The 25,210-nt window shown below is 42.5% G+C and overlaps 1 protein-coding gene across 3 annotated transcripts in view; it reads right to left on the bottom strand.

Moving 5' to 3' along the window:
- The window catches only part of NCKAP5 (NCK associated protein 5), a 1,086,741-nt gene that overhangs the window by 972,125 nt on the left and 89,406 nt on the right, over window positions 1-25,210 (bottom strand). Inside the window, exon 1 of one of the 3 annotated variants that reach the window (XM_047772075.1) lies at window positions 3,769-4,379. The exons of the other annotated variants lie outside the window; for them this stretch is intronic. The gene's annotated coding sequence lies outside the window, so the exon portion shown is untranslated. Of the gene's footprint in view, window positions 1-3,768; window positions 4,380-25,210 lie in introns of those variants that run through there. 3 annotated transcript variants of the gene reach the window in all.

The following is a 25,210-nucleotide window of genomic DNA, read 5'->3' as shown; positions in this document are numbered from 1 at the left end:
TCCAGGGCGAAGACAAGGAAAAAAAAAAAGAAAAAAAAAAGTCAAAGTTCCGCCACGGGCAAAGCTCATGAAAAAAACTGCCTTCCACACTTTCCGAGAGCCATAAGGAGTACAGGATCAGGGTTCTAATTCTGTCTCTGCCTCCTTTACTGCCCAGGTGAACTTTGCACATGACCTCACCTTTCTGAACCTCAGAATCCCTGCATGGAAAATGAGTCTAATGATCACAATGAGATAGCAAAGAATTGAGAAACGTGCCTGGTACATAGTCATTACTCAATAGCAATTATGGGAAAGAAATTTTACATCTTCTCTTAGAGTACCTATCAAGCAAGCATTTTTTTTTTCCCTCATATATTGGGAACTTGCTCTGTGCCAGATGCTTAGCTAAAGCATGGAATTACAAATTTGGCAAATGCCTGGAGGATAAATTGGATGGATGGGGAGTTACCATAAGCAAGAGTGTAAGGATGCAGAGGCACTGAAGAACATATAAGCCCCCTCTAATGTTTAGATAACAGAAAGCAGCTCCTAATAATGGAGACAGAGAATTCCCACCTGAATTATCTGAGGGACTTTTCAACTATGTCTGGATCTGAATCTCTCCTTGGAGATACTGATTCATTAAGTCTGGGATGGGACATGGACCTCCGCAAGGCAGGTAATTTAAAATGACAATCGCTAATACTAATTAGTTTTTAATCTACATATGGTATTGTGCTAAGTGTCTTAGCTATATCAAATTTATTTGATCACTCCCCTATTCCCATGAGGGAGACACCTCTCCTAGCCACATTTTCAAGATGAAAAGCTGCAACAGAAAAGTCAAGTGAATTAATGAAGATCATAAAGTTTGCCAATGGTGGAATCAGGACTCCAGCCCATGTAGGACTTAGTTCCAGAACCCAAGTCCTCAACTTCCCTGCCATGCTGCCCTCCAACCCTTGGAGGAAGACAGGCCAGACACCTGTAGGACAAACACAGAGTACATGAGAGGGGGTGAAGAGAAATGAGGCAGGGGAGGTTGGTGGCCTCATATTAGGAAAGCCTTGTTTCCAAGCTGGGGAATCTGGCACTGAGGGCCTTCAATTGCCATGAAGAATTGCAAGCCACTTGGCACACTTACACTATCTTTTCATCAGCCCCGAGCAGAGGCCCTGGCATCTGACACAGGAAAAGGAGGTATTTAAAATGAGTGATCCACTCATTCATGATTTAGTCTTCTATACCAACCACCACCCTGTACCAGGTGCCATGGATTATAGGAAGTATTGAAACATAGCCCTGGCTTTTGACGGAAAGGGTTATTTAACTATATGGCAAAGAGCTTCAGATCCCACAGCAAAAAAAACAGCACAGAATACCAGGAAGGTCCAAAGAAGAAAATTGTCACTTGAAGAATCTACAGATGCATCCCAGAGGCAGGGGTGTCAGGGACAAGGAAGTCTCCAGAGAAGAGAGGGATGGAGCCTGTTAGTAGAATCTAGTTGAATGTTAACATTGAAGGTACAAGCTGCAGCGGGAGAATGAAGTGGGGGTGGAGCAGGGGAATCAATGAGAAAGTGAAGAGAAGGAGTTTCTGTTGTGGATCAGAGGGTCAAGAAACCGACTAGTATCCATGAGGATGCAGGGTCAATCCCTGGCCTCACTCAGTTGGTTAAGGATCCGGCATTGCTGCAAGATGTGACATAGGTTGCAGATGTAGCTTGGATCTGACATGGCTGTGGCTATGGCTGTGGCGTAGGCCGGCAGCTGGAGCTCTGATTTGACCCCTAGCCTGGGAACCTCCATATGCCTCACGTGAGGCTCTAAAAAGAAAAAAACAAAAAGTAAAGAGAAGCTTCTATAGGCAAGAGGGGCCCCAAAGAGGGGAAACAGGAAAAAAAAAAAAAAAAAGTAAGGTGTGGTCAATAGAGACTCAGAAATAAAGCAAAAGCACACCATGCAAGAGCTGGGAACCTCCTTCCCAGTTCTCTCAATCTGTACCTGATGCAAAGCGCCTCCTTTAGTAACCCACTGCCTGAACCACCTGGCTTGCCTTTAGCCATCAACTGTCACATAATCACAGAGTGCCCATCGATTCTCTAGCAAAAATAATGAACTACGGAGATGTTAAGAAACATACCTGAGCCAAAGACAAAACAGAAACGTTCTCTCCTGACCACCTCCACACCTTTACCTATACAGCTCAGCTCCTGCAAGAAGGCTAGGAATCACACACAGGTCCTATTTCTTCTATAACCTGGAAGAACTGAAATGTGAAATGCATGCCAGGAAGAGCACAGGAGACTGAACTCCCAGCTGGACTTCAGCCACCCTCTTACTGGGTGACTTGGGACACATCATTCATTCCCCTTCCTCGTGCCTCAGGTTTTCTTCTGTAAAAGATAAGCTTGGACTAATAGTTTTTGGAAGCTGTTTTAATAGCACATCCCTTTTTTAAAGTAAAATTTCACAGGATTGAGCTGTAATATATCACACCATATCCAAGACAGTTTGCTCGGATGGAAAATTCTGGAGCTGACAAACACAAAGTAAGGGGCTGCCCACCGTGGAGCTTCTTGGAAAATAGCTGAATATTTTAGGAGCTTTCGGGCACCAGCTTCTTACAAATTTGAGACCAGAGGAAAAGGGAAAGTCAGTGAAGGCTGTCACTGCTCCTGTGAGCTGGTGACAGAGCAGCTGAGTTGAGGACTAGCGGGGTTTCCAGGAGTGAGTCATGGGGCTCACTTGTAAGGGACTAACAGCCACTTGGAAATCTGTGCAGCAGCGCAGCCAGGGAACTGGATGGTAGGCAGGCATCGGCCAGGATTTGCTACTGATCACAAGGGGCTGAACTGCAGGTACTCAGGTGCAAACCCAGCAGCTAGAAGCTCTGCAACAGAAAGACAAATACATGGGGCTGGGAAGCAGAACTTCCAGGTGGCCCAAGGCAGCTGTGATGAGGAGCCCGGGTCCAGGCTTAGCTGCACATGAAGTCCACCCTTCCTATTCCCCAAAGAATGTATGGAAAGTTTGAAAGAGTTGGGAAGAAAGTGAAAGCCAGGATGAGGATCTTACATCATGATCTAGCTGAGTGCCCAAGTTTGCTTTTTGCCAGTAATACATTCATTCAGGTTCCCAAATCAGAAGTCAGAACGGTCAACACCTTCCCAGATATTCACAGAGAAGAAATCCATATAGAAACGGTTTCAATTTCAAAACATTTGTCTACACTTTCGAATTCCCTGAGAATGAATGAGCTTAGGTGTGTGTGTGTTTGGCAAGAGGGTATAGGCAGGAGGGAAAGAGATCCTGTGAAAAATATGCACATATCAGAAATCTATAAACCACAGAAAGGATCAGAGACAAAGACCAAAAGCGAGTTCCCTTCCAGCACACTGGTTAATTAAAAATTAGTCTTGAGAGTTTTCTATTAAAATTCCTAGGTCAACCTAATAGTTTTCTGTATGGTTGGTTGCTTTCTATTAAAAAAAAAAAAAATCCAACTTCTCTGCAAGGGCAAATGAGAATCAGGAATTCAGTATCTTGTTTTCATCTGCCTCCTGTGTCTGTTCTCAGACGCCAGAGTCCTGTGCACCTACCGGGTCCACCTTAACGCTGTAATTACTACTTGGAACAAATGCATACTTGTTGTGGCAGTGAGAGAGCTGGGAGAAATACAGACACATCATCATCATCTCACTTTAAAAGGAAACCAAGCTGTATAAATAGGAAAAACTGTTACAAGATTTAAAAAAAAAAAAAAAAAAACTGTCTGAGTCTTACTTGTAGTCAGCTCTGCAGTCAACACATATCACAGTCCTGGAGACAAACACAGGAACTGCAACCACTCTCCCCAGCTCCACATTTCCTCCCGAGTTTATCCTCTGTTTATTTGTGAAGCATGAAAAGGCCGGGCTCAGAGAACAAGCGCAGTTTTCCAGAACAGCCCCAGCAAAGCAGCCACAAAGTTCCTGCAGCGAATTCAGAACAAGTTTGCGGAGACTCCGCTTCCCCCGGCGGCTGCGGCTCCGTGGTTGCTCCGAGCTTGTAAATACAAGCTCCGTGGACAAAGTCCCAAATGACATCACTGGCAGCTGCTTATTGTTGAGTCTTTATTAACTGACTGTCAAAAAGAAAGGAGGGGGTGGGGAGCAAGAGTATCTTTTCGGCAGCAAAAATCCGCATCTCGGAGCGGATTCCAGTGATACAAGCGTAAATAATCCCATTGATGCAGATTTTTCAAGAGCCTGCTTTTCCTCGGGTCAGATCCTTTCTCCTGAAAAAGGCAGAGAATTGCCTCCACCAATTGACGCTGGCTAAACTGAAGCCTCGAAGGGGAAGTTTGAGATGCCAGCGGGCCCCTAACAAGTTGTTACCCACCTGTTTCCAGTCTGCTTCAGTTTGCTGTTTCAGGAATAAATGAATAATAGTTATGTCTTATTGCCTAACAACTTCTATATATATATGTATATATATATATACATATATATATTTCTCTCTCTCTCTCTCTCTCTCTCTCTCTATATATATATATATATATATATATATATATATACCTGGCTGGGTTTTTTGTTTGTTTTTGTTTTTTTCCTAGATAGCTTGACTAAAAGAAGAATACTTTTTAGGAATACTTTGAATTTTTTCAACTTGGGGTAGAAGGGAGAAGTCCCTGAAATGCAGCCAAAATTGTGTGTCTGTCTGTCTGCAAATCAGAGGGTTTTCTGAAAAGAGTGCTGAAAGTCTTCCTCAGATTCTCAAAATTTGAATCACCTTCCCACCCCACACCCCATCATGCCAAAAATCAAACCATCAACAACTTCTGCCAACTATCTCCAATCATCTTGAGCACTGTCAGCCACACCCACTTCCAACTAGCCAATTAGAACTGGGCACTTCCCCTGGCTATTTTCCACTCTCTCCAGGAATCTCTCTCCTGTGAACTGGTTCTTACTCCTGGTGTTTATGGTTCTCTCCCCCGCGCATCCCCAGCCGCCATCAGAATAATCCAGAAATCCTACACCGGGTCTCTGCCATGGAGCTCAGACACCCTAGCTCATTCGCTGTTTTCCTTCCTTCCTCTGAACTGCTGTAATGATGCTGACTATTTATTTGCTGCTTTTTATATACTGACTTGTATTTTTAGCTTGTTTTTTTAGCCATCTGTGTTCTGTCTCCCCAGCTCAGTTTGAAAGGTCTTTGAGGGCAGCTATTGTGTTGTATTATTTGTTTATACCCAAACCTCCTGCCATAGTGAATCTTAAGCAGAAATGGGGGGAGAGGGGGCCCAGAGGGCCTTAGGGCAGAGACTGGAACAAGGTCAGGAGAGTCCATGAAATGGGGTGTGTGTTCAGATAAGCACTTTTCCTACCCTTGAAAAACAATGACCTCGCATCTCACTGGTCACCATGTCAGGCACACCCAAAAAATATTGTTTCAAAGAGCAGTGATAGATTACTGATTTGGTAGGGTATCAAGGCCCCCATATATTCCACTTTTGTGTAGGAATCAGTTCAAGACAGTGCACATCTTACATGCCACTAATGGGTTTTAAACAACCCAATATTTATGGAAAGCAAATTAGAATTATCTAAAAAAATTTTTTTTGAAGTTCAAACCCTTAAACCCAACAATTCCACCTTTCCAGAGCAATCCCAAAAATAGGCTCACAAAAGAGCCTAAGGCTATAAATTCAGGAATATTCTTTGCAGCATTATTTGTAAAGCAATAGAGTGGATACAACTTAAATATTCATGAATATGAGAAAAAGTAAGTTATACAAATTATGGTATGTGTATGAAAAACTTAGGAGGGGTTGAAAAAAATTAAGGTAACTGCAAAAACTGACATGGAAAGAAGAAGGAGGTTTTTGAATAACTAATGCAAATTGTAGCATATGATAGGAGGAATTATACACATTATGAGCAGTATTATCCTTGGGGAGTAATATAAGGAAACTTTCACTTGTGTGTCCTTCTGTGTGGCTTGACGTTTTTTCAATGAGCATTTTTGTTTTTGTTTATTTTCTATGGCTACACCAGTGGCATATGGAAGTTCCTGGGCTAGGGATTGAATCTGAGCCTTAACTGCAGCAATGCTGAATCCTTTAACCCACTACTCCAGACTTGGGATAGAACCTGCGCCTACATAGCAACCTGAGCTGCTGCAGTCAGGTTCTTAACCCACTTTGCTAAAGTGGGAACTCTGTATTTCATTTCTGTTATTAAACAATAATAAAAGTACATGATTGCACAATTTTTGAAATAAATCACAAGGAAAAACCTAGCTATTCCTTCAATAAATGTCTGACACATAGTAGGTGCTCAGTAAAGATCTGTTGATTAGATGCATATTTGTGGAGTTTCTACGAGGATACAGCAGTCTGTGAGGATGGATTGGGCTAAGAAGGGAGGAGAACCAGGCACCGAGTTTTTATTCCTGATGGGATGACCGAACCCCCCCTTCCCTTACATTTAAGAGCTGACTTGAAAACCTCTTGGACTGTGTCCACTTTAAGAAATAATTAAAGTTAAGTGCTCAGAACATGAAGTGCTGACCTTTCCCTTGTCCAACTGCTGTTTGACAAACGGAGTTGGAAGGTAAGACAAGTGAGAACCACTTTGGTAGAGTTCACTGGCTGCCAGCAGGCACTAGAGGGAAAGTCAGGAACCTGGGAAGTTCTCCGGTTGGCCCAGCTCCTTGTCATGGCTGGTCGAACATTAAGGAGGCCTCCAGGGGGAGGTTAGGAAAGTCTAATCCACAGAGAGTCTTTGGAGCTTTATTAAAGAGGGCCTCTTTAATAAAGGGCTTTGAAATCAGTGGTCTAGAGTGAAAAAGGCACCAAACACAGCCCCTGCAGACAGCTCCCCAGGCCTCCATAGTGGAAGCAAACAAGCATAAGCCCTATATCTTGAAGGTGAAAAAAAAAAAAAAAAAGTCCAAGGAAAAGAATGATGGAAAATTTCCACCCAGGTAAGATAGCTTTCTCAAAGCACCATTTCCATTCCTCCGGAGAAAACACACTGGAGTCTTGTCTTACTTCCCAATGAGAAGATATTTTAGGTCTGTAATCATTTCAAGAAGAAAAACAAAAAAGCACAGCCTGCATTTTCTGCCTGTTTTTATTGTGCTATGATCCACATGTCATAGGAACCAGATTCAGTTTAAAGATGTATTTGGAGCCCCTTGGGTGTGATAGGTCACCCTTTCCCAGCTGAGACTTAAAGACCAAGGCAGCATTTAACCTGATTTGCAATTTAGTATGAAAACAAATAAGGAGGGGGGGATGGGTGGGGCTTTCTTCCTCTCCTCTACCAGATGATCTTAACACTGCTGCCTAAATCACCTCCACCTGCTGAGATGCTTGGCGCACCTTGCCTTCCCATGCCTTTCAGTCCTTCATTCTGGCAATTTCCTCTGTCCCTATGAGGCTGTACTCCCCAGTGGAGGAGGGCCAGGCCACTATAGGAGGCATATATATGTCTATTTATCTGTTGATTATTTTTGTTTTGGCCACACCCACGATATGCAAAAGTTCCTAGGCCAGGAATTGAACCCATGCCATAGCAACACAGCATCAACCTGAGCCACAGCAGTGACAACACTGAATCCTTAACCTGCTGTGCCACAGGGAAACTCCACCTGTTCATTATTTTATTTTATTTTATTTTTGTCTTTCTGCCTTTTCTAGGGCCGATCCCATGGCATATGAATGTTCCCAGGCTAGGGGTCAAATCAGAGCTGTAGCCACCGGCCTATGCCAGAGACACAGCAACTTGGGGTCCAAGCCGCATCTGCAACCTACACCATAGCTCACAGCAACGCCAGATCCCCAACCCACTGAGCAAGGCCAGGGATCAAACCCACAACCTCATGGGTCCTAGTCGGATTCGTTAACCACTGAGCCACGACGGGAATTCCGGTTCATTATTTTTAAAGTTGTATGCAGTATTCTTGATGTTTAAGTGTTTTCTGTCCTAAACTGGAAAATCTCTGAAGTCAGAGATGGTTATCAGATTTGCAAGATGTGAAACATAGCCAAGAGCTCCCTTAGCGGTGCATTCAGGTGACAGCACCCACCAAGACTATCCTCATGGGTATAGTTTCTACCTCCAGTGTCTAATTTCCCCTCTATCTCCCCCTCTCATGCTGATAAACAAATCTAATTGCTACCATCTGTTAAGTATTTATATGTGCCATTTAGTTTAAACTCATCATCTAATTTACCTTTAAACTATCCCAGTGAGTTGCATACTATCATTATTGCTCCCCTTTTACAACCAAGGAAACTGAGGCCCAGAGAGAAATGTTACTTAAGTAATTGGACTATGATCCCACAAATAGGAAGAGGAAAAATCCATCATTTCAATTCTGTTTGATCTTCCAGCATGCTGGGAGGAGGCCCAGATTCTCCTGAGGTTTACACATAGTGAAAGAGGGTTGGAAAACCAATATGAATCATGGCAAATTGGAATGAGAAGCATGTTGCCATAATTAAGGTACTCAGTTGTGATTTCTATATACAGATGGATGGCAGTGACCTTCAGACTTTAATCTTGAATGAGTGTGACTTCTACTCTCTGGACTTCTAACCCAGCCCCTCTGCTTAGCTCTCATAGGAGAGATATTGTAGGCTTCAAAGTCAGATGCAAAGACCAGGGTATGCAGACTCACAGGCTTGGTACCAAAGCATCGCTGTGGAGTAAGTTCTCCTTGGAGGTAAAAAAGAGCCGGTTGCAAAAAGGAGAAACTATTGAGGGCAGGCATTTAAACATGCTTATGGCCTGTTCCCCTTTACAATGAGAACCTTCGGGAACTTGTTTTCCTTTGTTTATAGAGATAAAGATTTTACTGGGGTTTAAGAGGCAGCCTGTGTCTAGCCAGTCTGCTTTGTAAGAGTTAATATGATCAAAAATGGGAAGTAGAGATTTTAGGAGCAGGAACATAGAAACATTACAGTATTTCCTAAACAAATTAGAATGGTTTTGAGGGAATGAGTCCCTAGAAGCCTGGAAAATCTGCATGTTTAACAAGTGACCCACATCATTCTCATGCCAGGTGGTCCTAAGACCATATTTTAAGAAGCATTGTTGGGAGTTCCCATCGTGGCACAGTGGAAACAAACCTGACTAGGATCCATGAGGATGTAGGTTAGATCCCTGGCCTCGCTCAGTGATTAAGGATCCAGCGTTGCCGTGACCTGTGGTGTAGGTCACCAACCTCGGATCTGGCGTTGCTGTGGCTGTGGCGTAGACTTGGGAATGTCTATATGCTGTGAGTGAGAATCTAAAAAAGCAAAAATAAATAAATAAGAAGCACTGTTTATAATGAGAGGAGTAAATATATGACCTTCTTCTACTATAGTCAGACATTGAGAAAGCTCAGGTCCATGTTCCCTAGGAAAGGGCGCTACGATCAATTAGCAAATCCTGGTAACCCTTACCTACAATAGATGACACTGGACACAAGGCTGGGACACCAAGTGCAACTTGGAAGAGACACAGCATGTACCACATGGATGGTCCCTAACACACAGTTGGATAAAGGCGTTCACAGGCTTTCATACTGGCAGATGGCACCGTAGTCTCCACACATAAATCCAACAGAAACAAGAGTAAACCGTAAAGTGTGAAGAAGTCCAACAAAGTTCAGACTCCCATAACAAAGGCTTAGATGCATCTCATGAGAGATCACATTTCAAGCCTAGAAGTGCTTTTTTTTTATTCAGTGGAGGAATGAGGTCTGCTTGCTTGTGCTTTCCACACATGTGCAGCCTGTCAACTGGGTTGTTGACACTGTTGGGATCTAAGGAGGCTTTTGGGGGACGGGGGACTGATATGGCAGGTGTTCATTGAGAGAGGAGGTGGAGAGAAGAAATACATAATTGGACCAACTATGACAATTGGTCTAGGACTTGCCCAATTGGAAAGGCAGTGCCTTTGTGCGCCCCCACACACATTTGCTTTCTCCACCAACCCCAGGCTCCAGGCCCAGCCCAGGGAGTTAACGTGAGGGTTAATGCTCCCTAGGGCACTAACGAAAGGCCCCAGGAAGTATAAAGTATCACCTCGAGGTTGGAGGATTTGATATCAGCCTCTGCATTGTGTTGATGACAGTGCATACTGTGAGTCTGACATTTTTAGCTACTTCTCTGGCCCCAAATAAAAAGGGCTGGGAGAAAGTAAAAAAGGAGAGAGCTATTATTCTCCCCTTGACTTGGATTTTAACACCAATCAACTCACAGCCTTAAAGTCCCAGGAAGGCAAGCCATGTCCAACAATGCTGCTTCAAAGATTTATGCAAATTCAGGGTGCTGAGAGATGCAGGTTGCATTCCTTCTAACCTGAGAACAGAGTCCTTCTGAAACCAGAGACTTCGGGAGGCTTCAGGGACAAGGCTGTCTGTAAACTGAGAACATTTTGTGGCCCACAGTGATTGTCTAAATAAAAAGGCCCTGAGTTCAGTTTTCACCAGCTCTGGACAGGTTATTAAAAGCAGGGGCAACACTAAGGAAAGGAAGGGAATGGGGACAGCCACTGGCTTTCCCAGCATGGTGCCTGAGATCAGGGTTATTGTGTGATTAGCACCTGCCCTGACTGGCACTGACAGTCAGCTCACAGTGAAACTCTGGGGCTCTGACACAGACTAGCCCTGCCCCCATCTCCTCATACAAGCCCTAAACAAGAGACAGGGATGGGATATAAAATCAAGGGGAAAGGTCGATAACAGCCAGGATGCCCCAGAGGAGACAGGGCAGGCCCCCAGGGGACTGCCGCCCAGGTTCTGAAACTGCTGCCGGCATTTGCCCAAAAGGCTAGCAGAGCCCCAGGCTGACTCAGGTCACACTCAAGAGGCCCCGGGTGTTCCTCCTTTCATGCTGACAAAGCCTCTTAAGTTAAAAAGACAAAAGTGGGCACTGTGGTGGGGAAGGCCGGTCAGGGGCCTGTTGGAGGGGCAGTCAGGTGGAGAGATGTGCCTTTTCTTCTTTCCTCTTTTTTCCCTTTGGAAGTCCTCGAGCACGCAAGTTAAAAAAAAATCTTCTTACTGGTCGGCAGATACTTTAGGCTCAGAAAACTGAAACACCTTATTTTTATGGCAAACATTCCACAAAGGCCCTTTAGAAAAGGCATCCTTGCAGATCAGTGAGAGCGGCAGCCCTCTCCACAGTGTGTCCCCAACTAGACAGCCCTGGGAAGTCAACAGAAAGGGCAGGGAGGAGGGGCCGGGGGGAAGCAGGTGGGGGAGAGCCAGCCTCAGGCTCAGGTGCAAAGAGCATCTGTGGAAACCAAGGGTCCAAGCCACAGGGGAGGCTGGGTGCCAGGCAGCCAGTACCCATCCAGGGCAGAGGGGGGAAAGCAGCGGTCACTGTGCAGGTAGGGGTGATGCATATCTGCCCCCGACTCCTCCCCAGAAGAAAGAAAATGCCCCTTCTTTCTTCTCATGTCTAGGCAGAGCTTACTATGGTGTGGAGATGTGGTCCTTTTTTCAGGAAACTGGGGTGTTAAAACCCTCCATAATTCCCCCAAGGAGTCAGAAAAGCCAAGGAACCCAACCCTGGGCTATAAGACTTTTGGATGATAAAGTCCCTCAGCTCTGATGGCACTGCTCTTTTAAGTTTTATACAATAAATAAATCTAGGGGAATTGCTTGTAAAACAGATGAAGCCTTCTCCAGGTGCATCATCTATTGTTAAAACTAAAAATCTGCTGATGGGGAAATTATTTTAAAGCAGATCCTCCCCATTAATAATGAAGAATAACTATTCCATGTATTAGTTATCACTTATCATTTTGACTGATTATAATGATGCAGGTCTTACTGGTCAAGGTCACAACATGCTTTTGTTAGGTTGGAAATCGCTTAAGGAGGAGTTCTCATCATGGTTCAGTGGTTAATGAACCCGAATAGCACCCATGAGGGTGTGGGTTTGATCCCTGGGCCTGCTTAGTGGGCTAAGGATCCAGCATTGCCGGGAGCTGTGGTGTAGGTTGCAGATGTGGCTCAAATCTCGAGTGGCTGGCTATGGCATAGGCCAGCAGCTACAGCTCTGATTCTATCCTTAGACCGGGAAATTCCATATGCTGCAGGTGTGTGGCCCTAAAAAGACAAAAAAAAAAAAAAGAAAGAAAGAAAGAAATCACTTAAGGAGATGGTTAATACCTTTGAAATAAACATGGTAAATTATACTAATAAGTTAGTATATACTATATGTTAGTATATACTGTATAAGTTAGTATAATAAGGAGGCTTTGGAATGTTATTTTTTATTTTATTTCATTTCTGAAAGTTTTATTGAAGTACAGTTCATTTACAACGTTGTGATAATTTTAGTAACAGGATAATTTTTGGCAGAATTTGGTGACATATGTTTCAGAGAGTGGTATCCCTGGGGGAGGTCCTGCCAGCCCACCCCCACTCCCACCTGCTGACAATAGCAGAGAGAAGACCCACATTGACAGGTGGGGCTGGATGAATGGAGCTAAATAACATTATGCTTTCTCTGTCTACTTCATCCTGTCTTGACCCCTGCCCTCTGAGCTCCTTGGCCTCATGCCTTCTGTACCACCCAGTTTGGCCCTTAATTATACACGGCAAAGACTTGCATGTTCACATTTGATTTCGTAGGCAACTCTTAGCTCCCAAGCAGATTGCTGTCCTCTTGACACAGAGATCATATTCTGTATGTCAGTAGTTCACTGTGCCAGCGTAATGCTGGGTATGTACAAGCTGTTCGTCCCAGTTGGAGAAAGAGACTTAAAGTCATAGGAGGCCTAAAAGGTAAGGGTAAGCAGGTAAATTTAATCAAATTTGGGATGCCAGTGGCAGGCTTGTGTGGGTCGTGGGGGCAACGTATCAGGGCCTCAGATAAGGAAACCTATCTTTCTTCCTTATTGTCTTCTTTCTTTTCCTTCTTCAGCACCCTACTTCCAAGCCACATGTCAAATACAGACAATCATATCTGCATTTTCTCCCAAGATGCAATCAGCATCATTTAATTATAGTGAACGATATGTTGGGAATCCAAAAAAAAGATGTTATTGTCTAACAAATGTTGAGTGAACTCGAGGGCTACACAAATGCAGTCATCTTTGAAATCATCTTTTCATTTACTATGGAATTTACTCATTCATCTACTGAATCATTCACCAAATATTATGCGGAGCAGGGAGCGGTTTACAGTATATATAACAATTCCTCATTGAGCACCTCCTGAGTTCCATGTTCTATGATATTGTGGATGCTGAGTAACTATAAATACTCCCAGAATATTCTTTGAATGTCTACTGTTAGGGAGATACAATGGAAAAATACATTTAAAAGGATATCTCCATCCCTATTTTGGTCAAAAGAAAATCAACATGTAGAGACATTAGTCTAAGGGGGAGATGCAGCAACTAGATTTTGTGTTAGAAAAATGAGGGCAACCTGACTGCAGAGTACAGGGAAATGGACTTGACTCAACAGCCTCTTGGATACAGAGAACTGATGTTCTTCTGGGGGAGCCCTGTTCTTCCCTGGAAATGAGATTGTTGACTAAGGTGAACTATGATTTATGTGAGGTCAGAAAGTCCAAATTTACACAGTGAAACCTATCAGCTTGTGAGCCTTTCCTGTAACACATTCCATATTTTGGAAACAAAGTCAGCTGAACTTGCTCTCATTTCAAAGTAGTGACAAGATCAATTCCCCCCAAATCCTTTGGGTCTGGGACTGATCCAAGTCTTAATCCAAAGCAACCCCTGGAAATGCACTCCCAGAAGCAGGTAACCTCCCTCCTCCACCACCACCACCAAACTTCCAAACCAGCCCTAAACCATGTTCAGTCCTAGGAGAGACTCATTCACTCTTGGTGGGGAGGGAGTGGATACATGAGAAGGTAGAAGTGAGCCTCTCACTAATTTTGAAACATGTATCACTGCTCTACTGAGAGTGTAGGAAGAAAAGAAAGATGTTCTAGACTCAATGAGATGAGGACACATGCAGAGAGAAAGTTGTTCTATAACACATGTGGGCACAGGAGCACCCTGGTGTGGACTGAAGACACTGGCTCAGGACCTGGCCTGACCTCTATGGCATTGTAAGCATCGAGGTGAATTATTGCACTCAGCTCTGGTTTGCATCCTAGATTTATTGTCTATTTTACTCTTCTTTCCCTATCCTCAGCAGTTTGTTCCAAATCATTTTCTCTTTTAATTCATTGCCCTCATGTTCTGTTTCCTCTTGATCTATATTTATTACCTGCCAAGTACATGTGAGGCACTGTAGGAATCATCAATAATGCCTCTGTTCCCTGTCACTCTAATCTAAACAGAAAAATTATCTGCCATGGTTTCCCAACCCTCTGCCCTTCATTTATTCCATGAATTCAGTTGTAACTCCTTGAGGTGGTTTGGAAAAGACTTGGCATCAACCCACCTAGGACCCAAGTTTAGGACTAAAAGGCAAGCATCCTGGGCATCAGTTTGGGCAAACCAAGAGAGCTGATCAACCTAAACCCCCACAGTTTCTTCTTTTTTCTTTTAAGAGATGCACCTGTAGCATATGAAAGTTCCCAGGTTAGGGGTTAAATCGGAGCTGCAGCTGCTGGCCTATGCCATAGCCACAGCTGTAGCAATGCCAGAGCCAAGCCACACCTGCGACCTATCCCACAGCTTGTGGCAACACAGGATCCTTATCCCACTGATCAAGGCCAGGGATCGAACCTGCATCCTCATGGATACTAGTCAGGTTCTTAAACCACTGAGCCACAACAGGAACTCCCTACCACAGTTTCTATTAGCAACTTTCCAAAGAGAAATTAAAAAAAAAATGCAAGTGGAAATGGTATGTTTCTATACAAGTCCCTCAGCACCCCCTAGATGGCAATCTCCCATGTGAAGATTCCACTCTGTTTCTTCTCTTCCCCAATAGGCCCCACTTCCTATGGTAATAGAAACCGCTATTCTATTCTGTGTATTCATCTTCCCTGGCACCCTTTCTTCCTTCAGCATTACTGCTTACCCTTGAGCAACCTCCTTTTCTTTTCCCACCCATCCCAGTAAAAGGTGCTTGGCCCAAGTCATGAAGTCTTTACAAAGAGAAGTTGTGGTGCGCTTTCCAGGGAGGGCTGCATCCTTCAGTCAGGAATTTATCCTGTAGATGTGCACTGCCAGATCTCCCCACAGGCAGAAGAGAGCCTCTGGCTGCCAGCTCCGTAGGATTTGTATCGCCCAAGGGCCCAGCCTTCTCAAAATGGTTCATATCCAGTTACTGATGCATGTAGGAATATGAAGGTCAGGAAATTCTGAATTGACTTGGGTCATTCCAAGGGCCATATGCATTCCCCAGATGCCTGGAGGGTTGACCGGGGCTCAGCCAGACCTGCATCGCAGTCCACCTTCACCTTTGTCCTCCCTGCCCTTCTGCAAATGTCCATGTCTCTCTTCTGCATCCCACCACAGCTTAACCCAATCAATGTAAGATTCAGTTTCAGCTTCCAGAGAACACAACCTTCATCATCACCTCCAAACTTGAGAACTTTAAGTTAAGAAAGGGGAAAGCATGGTTTCTCCAGAATAATCAGCAATATCTGTTTTCTTAGGTAACCAGGACACTGAATCAGGGAAAGAAATTACAGTCTGAAGAACCATAGCACATGCTGCCATGTGGAAGCAACCAGATAGATAATCTGAAAGAAATGCACATGGAAGTCAGAACAGCAGCTTTAATAATTAAATAAGATGCATAAGGTCAAATAATCACAGTGGGACCATGATAATCATAAACACTTATCTAGCACTCAGTCTCTGCCAAATGTTTTTCACAGCACTAGAGGTGTCTTAGTTAACCCTTACCACAATCGCATGATTTAGGTCCTTCAATTACCTCGGGTTTTTTTGTTTGTTTTTTCTTTTTTGTTTTTTTTGTTTGTTTGTTTGTTTTTGTTTGTTTTGTTTTATTTTTGGCTGCACCCACACCATGCAGGAGTTCCCAAGCCAGGGATGGAACCTGAGCTACAGGACTGATAACAACACTGGATCTTTAACCTGCTGTGCCACAGGGGAACTCCTCATTATCCTTGTTTTACAGTAAGGAAACTGAGGCTCACATACTTAGAGTAACTGCTCAAAGTTGCACAGTTAGTGTATCGGCATAGTTAGCATTTTAACTCAATGACTGGCTCCAAAGTCTCCAGCAGACTTTCCCTACATGTGCTGTGACTGTAGTATATGTATTCCATGTATTTATGATGAAACTAGAGAAAAGGGTAAATGGTTCCTGAGAAATCAGGAAGCGAGGAAGCTGAAGACACACAGGACTCAAAGAGATAGGTCAGATGGGATGTGAAAACAGCACATCGCAGCTGATACTTTGATTCTTTAACAGGATTTTGGCCACCCCTCCATCCTTCCTTTACAGGGCGGAAGGCAAGCTCAGGATGGAGCAGTTTAGGTCTGCAGGGGAAGGCCAATAAGTGAATGTACCTGGACAGGGGAAAGGGTTGAAATGCAGGAATAAAGGCAGCTCTCAATAAAAATAGGAAGTAAACCTGACTCAGGGGAAGGGAAACAAGTGATAAGGCTAATGCCTTCATCCCAGGGCAATAAACATTGCCCTTCCAGCATCAATAGACTAAATGAATATTTCCGTGGCTCTCTTCTCTCTCTAGATAAGGAAATCCTCTGTATAAAACTGAGATACACCCAGGCCCAAAAGTAAACATCCATGTCAGTGTCCCTGTGAGGATCACTTATGTACCTTTTTCTCTCCATGAGGGTTTCACCATGAAAACATAATTCCTTTCATTCCCAACAAATAGGATACATAAAGAACACCATGAGTGTTTTTGGCTTCTGTACAAGTCAACACAAAAAATAGATATGAAATAATTTTCCTTTTATCCAACTCAGATGCTGCAGAGAATCTAGACAAACTAATGAGCCTAGTGCCAACCCATCAATCAAAGGGTACAGGGGGCCAGCCATGGATTTCTTCCCTGATGTTCAGCAGGCCCAAGTCTCCTGGTGTCCCTTATAAATTGTTCGCTTACCCATAAGTTACTGCTAGACTGGGATAAAACCCAGGTCACTGCTGTTTCTTGAATTTTTAAACCCCATTCTCCCTTCTGCTTCTCTGTAGGAGAAAGTAGAAAAAGTTGAAGATAAATTTTTTTTAAAAATCTTGCACTGCAAATTATTCATATTCCAAGTCTTTAGTTGGGCAGGATCTAAATTCCTATACCTCTGTTTCTCTGAGCCCTGTGTATTATTCAGATGGATATGGAAATTGAACCCCAGACTAAAGGCAGAGAAGGGAAAACAGCTATTTTCTCTTTTACCATGGAAACCCTGTGCACCACGGGGTACTAAGGAGAAATGAACAGCTTTAATAACTTAGGGGGATGACTGCCTCTACCTTAGCTGGAATAATGTAGTTACAGTGCAGAATAAATCATGGTGTCTAATGCAGACTGTCTCTTGAAGGCTCAGGTAAGCTTCTTGCTCACTTAAAACAAATCAGCATGGTTTATTTCCAAGACAGATTAAATATTTTTTCACAAGATTTAATCACCTCTCTATACCTTAGGACATTCAATGTGCATACCCTCAGAGGTAAGGAAACATTAGGTAGACTTTGCTTTTGCGTGTGATGCTTCTGGCCTAAATAAATAATAATGCCATTAAAATATTTGTCATTATTTTTAAAGACAATATATCAGAAATTCGTGCAAATATTTCAATACCCGACCCACCCAGAATGTGTAATCAGTATAAAGTCTCTTTCTCCTTTCCTTACACACACACTCTCTCGCTCTCTCCTCTCTCACACACACACACACACACACACACACACGTTTTGGAAATAAATAGTTCCAAATTAACAGGCATTTGCAATCAGTTTTTTAAAAACTCAACCAACATCCTGTTTCTTCCCATCTTCTCCCCCTTTCTCTTCTTCTTGTCCATCCTTCTAATATGATTTAAGTGGAAAAGAATGTAACCATATCTACGTTAGGCCCTAGCACTTACTCTTTTTCAGAACTCTGTTTCACACGGAATGACCTCATCACAAGTTAATCTTCCATTGCTGCTAAAATAAATCTCTATTGAATGAGGACATTTGTTTCCCTCCCTTCAATAGGAGTTTAAAATATTTAAAAAGTAAACTCGGGAAGGAAATGTCTCAGATGCATCTGGGTTCCCAGAGAACAGCATCAAAATGCTGCCTGCTTATGAGATGTGGCTGAAGATGGTTATCAAATCGGACTTCTGCACCTCTTCCCTTTCCCTGTTAACTTCCTGTTGTGCAGGATTCCTCCATTCCTAGGGAGGGTGAGCCCTTCTCCTTGGAACACACTGGCTAACTTGGGCTCTTCTGTTCTACTTGGTGGAATCTCATGGGCAGTTCCAGGCCCAGGTGTCAGACTGGGAATGTATCCTCCCAGGGCAGGCATCTGGCCCTGGGGCCTTGGCAAACCAACTGTGACAGGTTCCTCCAACAGCTGCAGGGGAAGGCGGAGCTTCCAGGTGATTACAAAATCCTGCTTTCTGGCCTGCTCACATGTTTGGATTGGAGCCATTTCCCTAGAACAGGGCTGAACCAAACAGGTCTTTTGGATCACTGACCACAGCTCTGTGTCTATGGGCTGAAGCCCCCTCTGAAATTATGAAACGTTCCCTTATCTTTCTCAGGCCACTCAGACCCAAAATTTTCACAGATATACCCTGGGAAATAGGAGATCCTCCACTGGCCTGAAATAAGGCTGGAATTTCACTCTTCATTGTAAATCATTGTTAAATCTGATTGCTCTGCTTTGAAAAGCAGGAGTTGATTTTAACCCTGGCTAGAAAATATCACTTTTATGCAATATTGGGCATGTCCATGCAATATGCATTCAACTACATGTGTACACCAGATGAAGATATGAATCAAGGAGAAGTATACTTAATGTATTTATATTTTCCAAAGACATAACACCATGTCCTGGAGAAATAATTAAAAGGCTGCTTTTTGGTCATGCTTAACACTGCTGGTATGCAAATACCAGTGGCCTCCTATTGAATAAAAACACAAATCCATAGAAGGTGGTGGCTTAATTTAATGATAGCTAAACTGCTATAAGTGGATCCTATAGACCAGTGTTTTTTTTGTTTTTGTTTTTTTTTTGTCATTTCTTGGGCCGCTCCCGTGGCATATGGAGGCTCCCAGACTAGGGGTCAAATTGGAGCTGTAGCCACTAGCCTATGCCAGAGCCACAGCAACACGGGATCCGAGCCGCGTCTGCAACCTACACCACAGCTCTTGGCAACACTGGATCCTTAACCCACTGAGCAAGGGCAGGGACCGAACCTGCAACCTCATGGTTCCTAGTCGGATTCGTTAACCACTGCGCCATGACGGGAACCTCCAGACCAGTGGTTTTTAACATGTGGTCCCTAGTCTACAGCATTTGTGTCACCTGGGAACTTATTGGAAATGCTAATTCTCAGGCCCGACCCTACCAATAACTCAGAAACTCTGTGAGTGGGACTTGACAATGGTACAACAAGTTTCCCCTCCCCAGTCTGTTAATTTTGGATTAACAGATACACTACTACTATATATAAAATACATAAACAACAAGGACCTCCTGTGTAACACAGGAAACTATATTCAATGTCTTGTAACAAATCATAATGGAAAAGAATCTGAAAAGGAATATCTATTCACATATATGTGTGTATATATATTCACATATCTAGTCACATATATATGTATATATGTGTATTTATATGTATAATGTGTATATATGTATATATGTGTGTATATATATTCATGTCTATTCACATATATATGTATATGTGTGTGTGTATATATATATACACACACATATGTACATACACACATATATATGTATAACTGAATCACTTTGCTGTACACCTGAATCATTGTAAATCAACTATACATCAATAAAAAATACAAATTTTTTTTGCCTCTGTAGGGCCACACCCACAGCATATGGAATTTTCCAGGCTAGGAGTCAAATCAGAGCTCCAGCTGCCAGCCTACACCATAGCCACAGAAATGCAGGATCCCAGGTATGTTGGCAACCTACAGCACAGCTCAGGGCAACACGGATCCTTAACCACTGAGTAAGGCCAGGGATTGAACCCGCATTTTCATGGACACTAGTTGGGCATGCGGCCCGCTGAGCAACAATGGGAATGCCCTAAAAATACTGATTTAAAAAAAAAAAATCCCAGCCCTCCCCCAGGTGATTCTGATGTAAGAAATTCTACCATCCTAGATGAAGCTCGGGCTTGATACGGTCTAATTGAGGACGACGTGTGACTGTTTTTCTAGAAAATTGCAAGTGCTCTCTGAGTAATCAGCCTATTATGACCTTCCTACCTCAGCTACATCTAATTCATGCTGCTACCACTTTCTCCTTAGAGGCACTACTTATCAGCTACCCAACTCCCTGCTCCCTCACAATTATACCCCCCAAAACACATAGTAGTAATTAGCTAGTGATTTGCTGTAACGTGCAGCTCTGTAGGGATGCAGATGTATCAACTTACCATTAAATCCCACTCAAAATCCCTCCAAGGGACAGACGTAAATGTCCCCATTTAATAGATGATGATAATCTAGGTTGCCGGCGGTCTTTCAATTAAGACAATGTAAAAAGAGTTCTGGGTCCATCCTGTATTCTAATAAATGGCATGTTTCCAGCCTCATGGTCCAGTCAACCTGGTATGAAGTCTGAACTCCTAAGACAGTTTTCTAAACTTCACTCAGCCTAGACCAGATAAGGGGTTGTGATAGGGATATACTGTTATTTGCTCATCTTGTCTCCAGGCAGCTAAGAAAAGGTTTTCATTGACAAAATCTCTTGCAGAACAGAATTTCAGATGGTGCCCACTGTTGCTGAGATTGTGGTGAAACAGGCATCTTCATACAATGCTAACAGGAGGTGTAAACTGGTACAACCTTTATGGGAAACAATTGGGCATCATGCCATGTAACTTAGTAATTATACTTCTTAGAACTGATCAAAATAAAATTATCCAGAGATGGAAAGAAATGATTAATACATAAGAAGTTTCTATGTAAATGTAATTTTTTAAATGAAAAAGGGGAACAATCTACATTTTAAATAATTCATGGTTAAATAAACTAGTTCTTCCACAAGATGGACTGTAATGCAGCCACTTTTAACAGGATTCTTGGGACAGAAAACTATAAAAATGAGTTGTGATGATCATTGTACAACTATAAATGTAATAAATTCATTGAGAAATATAAAAAAATAACTGAATTCTTGAGCACAATTTATTATAAATCATAAGATAAAGTTAAGTGAAAACAGCAGATACAAAATTTTATAAGTTCTAATTTTTTCAAAACTGTAAGTTATATGTACAATCTAAAATATGACACAAATGAACTGCTTACAAAACAGAAACATTCATAGACATAGAAAGCAAACTTATGGTTACCAAAGGAGAAAGGAGATGGGGGAGGAATAAGTAAGAGTTTGGGATTAACAGATACAAACTATTATATAAGAAATAGACAAACAATAATGTCTTACTGTATAGCACAGGGAACTATATTCAATATGCTGTGATAAACCATAATGAAAAAGAATATGAAAAAGAGTGTGTCTGTGTGTGTGTGTATATATATATATATGATCTATACTATGTATATATCCCTATGCTATACACAGGAAACTGACACAACATTATAAATCAACTATACTTAATTAATTTTTTTAAGTTAGCACACAATATATTTGTTCATGTGAACACAGAGATAGGCATTGATAGTGACTGAATAGAAATCACTGACATATTAGGAATGGTTACAGTGTTTTATTACACCAAACTGGGAAAAAGTATTATCCAGGTTTATATATAAGGGAATGGAGGACCACAGACAAGATAGATTGCCCAAAATCACTTAATAAATAGAGAGCAAGGTCAAGGTTTTCTGGATCAAAACCCATGCTCTGAAGACTCTTGTCTGCTACTGCTAGTGGCTTAAGTGGTCTGACACATCGTGGTTAGAGTTGGAAAGGTCAGCCAGGTTTCTTTCTTTTTTTTACTGTTCTAGTGCAAGGAATATACAAAATACATTTTTTCATAAGTCATAGACACCTCCATCTAGATTTTCTTCAAGTTTTTCAAGAAACATGGATAATAAAAATTAATTACAATTATTGAATGCATAATATGTATGAGGCATGTGCTAATCACTTCCCCTGCTAGCTCATGTAATAGTTTTTATGACAACTCTATATACTATAAGCACTGTCCACCTTATTTTTCAAATGAGAAAACTGAGACTCAGAGGGTTTAAGTAACTGCCTTATATACACAGGTAGAAAGTAATAGCACTAGAATTCAAACCATCTGTTGGACTTCAGAAAAATCTATGCTGCTCTAAATTTCTCCATTCTGAAATATTTGTAGAGAAAAGGATTCCTCCTACTCCTCCCATCTCTTATTCTTGCATCAAGTTTCTGTGTTTTGGCATAAATAAGGTCTTGGCATGGTCCTGATCATTAAAAAGAAAAAGTGAGATGTGCTATTGGCCTTCATAAGAGCCTGGGATTATGTATGAGCCGATATTAGAGATAATAGGCAGATCTGGCATTTTCTTCTCAACATTTTAACAGAGTTCATTAAGAGCTTACATCTTCAACAGCAAAAGTTCATTCATTTACAATGAACTCAGGCCCTTAGTAGGGCCTTATTAAATACTTAAGTATTAATGAGCAATTGAAGCCAAACATTCTCTAGTACATAAACGCCTGTGTCTCAGAACTGTGCAGCAAGCTGCCAAGACAAGTGCCATGTGACCCACAGGCCAATAACACCCTCACTGCATCCTACATCATTTCCTCCCTTTCTGCGTCTAATTCCTGGCCACCTCTGTACTTGACCTGAGAGCTTATCTCCTTGCCTTCACTCACCCTTGACCCCTGCTTCTTATGGGTGATTTACCATCACCTTAACTTCCTCCCTCAATAACCTCTCACTTGGCATTGGGTCACAGATAAAAATGTTAACTTTAGGGAAAGAGATAACAGATGATTCTCAAGGCCTAGTGCTCCCAGTGGGTTCTTCTCTAACAAATGAGAACCATATACTTTCACTTGGATGTCAAGTACTGTGAAAAGAATACCTGCTAAATTTATGACCAGTTGGCCTTTCCCTAATCTACCATATGATTCAGTAAACCCACTCCCGGACATCTACCTGGAAAAAAAACATAATTCAAAAAGATACATGCACACCAATGTTCACAGCAGCACCATGTACAATGGCCAAGACATGGAAGCAGCCTAAATATCCATCCATAGAGGAATGGATAGAGAAGTTGTGGTACATGTATAAGATGGAATAATACTCAGCCATAAAAAAAAAGAATGAAATAATGCCATTTGCAGCAACATGGATGGACCTAGAGATTATCATATAAGCAAAGTCTGAAAGAGAAAGCCAAACATCATGTTATCACTTATATGTGGAATCTTTAAAAAAAAAAAGTGATACTTGGAGTTCCTGTCATGGCTCAGTAGTTAATGAATCCAACTTCTATCCATGAGGACTCAGGTTTTATCCCTGGCCTTGCTCAGTGAGTTAAGGATCTGGTGTTGCTGTGAGCTGTAGGGTAGGTTGCAGACTCGGCTTGGATCCTGTGTTGCTATGGCTGGGGTGTAGGCCAGCTGCTACAGCTCTAATTGTACCCCTACCTTGGGAACTTCCATGTGCAGCAGTTGTGGCCCCCAAAAGACAAAAATAAAAATAATTTTTTTAAATTATAAAAATGATACTAATGAACTTATGTTTAGAACATAAACAGACACACAGACTTCAAAAATAAACATGCTCACCAAAGGGGACAGGGTGTGGGGAGGGATGGATTGGGGGTTTGGGATTGGCATATGCACACTATGGTATATGGAATAGGTGTTCAATGGGGGCTTGCTCTATAGCACAGGGAACTCTGCCTAATATTCTGTGATAACCTATATGGGAAAATCTGAAAAACAATGGATATGTGTATGTGTATAACAGAATCACTGTTTTGTACAGCAGAAATTATCACAATATTGAATCAACTATACTTCAATAGAATTGTATTTAAAAACCCTCAGGGTGTTAGAATGAGCAGATTAACATTAGCTACATCATGTTAAGAGATCTAGGGTAAAGCCATTGGCACTTGAGCCCATTTTAAGACAGCGGTATCACACACACAGGCAGGTGACATAAGTGAAGAGCAGAGTGGAGAAAGAATGGTGGGGCCTGAGATGAACAGGAAAGCTCATGGCCAGCAAAAGGCACTGATATCTACAGTCTTTAGCTTTTTTTTCTTTTTCCTTTCTAGGGCCACACCTGCAGCATATGCAAGTTCCCAGGCCAGGGGGTCAAATAGGAGCTGCAGCTGAAGCCTATACCACAGCCATAACAATGCCAGATCTGAGCCGCATATACTACCTATACTGCAGCTTGTGGCGATGCTGGATCCTTAACCCACTGAGCGAGGCCAGGGATGGAACTTGCATCTTCATGGATACTAGCCAGGTTCTTAACACACTGAACCACAACAGGAACTCACAGTTCTTAGTGGACCAAATAAAAGAGGTCTGCATCCAGTTCACCATCTCCGAATTGGACAATCTTTTAGCCTTGGCTAACTGTACTTCTCTCAAAAGTTAAATAGAAAAGTGTATACTATGAAGTTCCTGTTGTGGCTCAGCAGAAACAAATTTGACTAGTATCCATGAGGACGCAGGTTCGATCAGACTGACGCCTTGCTCAGTGGGTTAAGGACCAGGCATTGCTGTGAGCTGTGGTGTAGGTCTCAGATGTGGCTTGGATCTGGCATTGCTACTGGCCGGCAGCTGCAGCTCCGATTTGACCCTTAGCCTGGGAACATCCATATGCCGTGGGTGTGGCCCTAAAAAGACAAAAAAAATCAGAGAAGTGCATACTAGAGATGTGCCCCGGCCCTAATCTCACAGGCTACCACAAATGCCTGGGAATTTCTCCTCGTTTCCCCTAAGACAATAGGCTGGCACCATTCTTACCATGCTATCAGTCATATTTTTCAAAAACAAGGTGTGAATAAGAACATCAGCCAGATTGCCTGGCTTTGAATCCTAGTCCACCAGTTACCTGCTAGGTAACCTCGGCTTAATCATGTCTGGTCTGTAAACTGTAGAGACATAGGCAGCACCAACGCACAGAGC

Source organism: Phacochoerus africanus, chromosome 3 (assembly GCF_016906955.1).
Source record: "Phacochoerus africanus isolate WHEZ1 chromosome 3, ROS_Pafr_v1, whole genome shotgun sequence".
Classification (NCBI taxonomy): Eukaryota; Metazoa; Chordata; class Mammalia; order Artiodactyla; family Suidae; genus Phacochoerus; species Phacochoerus africanus.
This window is presented reverse-complemented; position numbering and strand designations above follow the sequence as displayed.